This window comes from Vicia villosa, unplaced genomic scaffold, assembly GCF_029867415.1.
Source record: "Vicia villosa cultivar HV-30 ecotype Madison, WI unplaced genomic scaffold, Vvil1.0 ctg.002746F_1_1, whole genome shotgun sequence".
Taxonomy (NCBI): Eukaryota; Viridiplantae; Streptophyta; class Magnoliopsida; order Fabales; family Fabaceae; genus Vicia; species Vicia villosa.
The window spans coordinates 24,637-25,750 of NW_026706019.1; the positions used below are offsets into that span (position 1 = coordinate 24,637).

Here is a 1,114-nt window from a genome sequence, read left to right on the forward strand (position 1 = left end):
TACAACGAATTAACGAGATCGAACGTTTCATTAACGTCAAACGTCGAGCTCGCAATCTTCCCGAAGTAGCAGATATTCCGATTAATCAGGAATTGACTCTTACTGATCAAATCAATCAAATTATCCCGAAGTTAGAGATGGCTGCTATTCGTCCTCTAAGAGACTATGCCGCTCCTTCGCGCGCTGAACCGCATTCAAGTATCGCGCCACCTGCGATTGAGGCAAACAACTTCGAACTCAAACCTTCGCTGGTCCAAGCTGTTCAACAGAATCAATTCTCTGGAAGCCCTGTAGACGACCCCAATCTCCATTTATCTGTGTTCGTGCAATACGCCGACACTATCAAAGCCAACAACGTTAGTTCTGAAGCTATTCGATTACGCCTTTTCCTTTTCTCCTTGAGAGATAGAGCGAGAGCGTGGCTTCAATCCCTGCCTTCCAATTCCATAACTACGTGGGACGAATTGAAGAGAGTATTCTTAGCGAGATACTTTCCGCCTAGCAAAACTGCTATGCTTAGAGGTCAAATCAACGGATTTACCCAGAAAGATAACGAATCACTCTTCGAAGTTTGGGAACGTTACAAGGACATGCTTAGAATATGCCCTCATCATGGACTCGAACCATGGCTGATCATCCATACTTTCTATGGTGGTCTCTTATATAACACTAAAATGACTATAGATGCCGCTGCTGGCGGAGCATTAATGGACAAACCCCATGATGAAGCATACAAACTCATAGAGAACATGGCACAAAACCATTACCAATGGGGTGGAGAACGAGCCGCTCTAGAGAAAGCCCAAACCAAAGGAGGAATGTACGAAATAAGTGGTATAGACCGCGTTAACGCTAAAGTAGACGCTTTAACTCAAAAGATCGAGAACTTAACCATCACTCCTTCAGCCACCGCTGCCGCTGTAACACCTAACTGCGAGATTTGTGGATTGACTGGACATGTAGTTGCTGAATGTCAACTCTTGACTGGAGTCCCATCTGATCAAGTAAACTATGCTCAAGGAAACCCTTATTCTAACACGTACAACCCTGGATGGAAAAACCATCCGAACTTTTCTTATAAGAACAACAATGCGTTGTACGCACCTGGACAAGC

At 44.5% G+C, this 1,114-nt stretch overlaps 1 non-coding gene across 1 annotated transcript; it reads right to left on the reverse strand.

Annotated features, from left to right (window-relative positions):
• Nucleotides 1-512: 512 nt before the first annotated feature.
• On the reverse strand, nt 513-619 carry LOC131639736 (small nucleolar RNA R71). The gene has a single exon (XR_009295029.1). It is a non-coding gene; the product is annotated as a small nucleolar RNA R71 (small nucleolar RNA).
• Between the last annotated feature and the right edge of the window lie 495 nt (nt 620-1,114).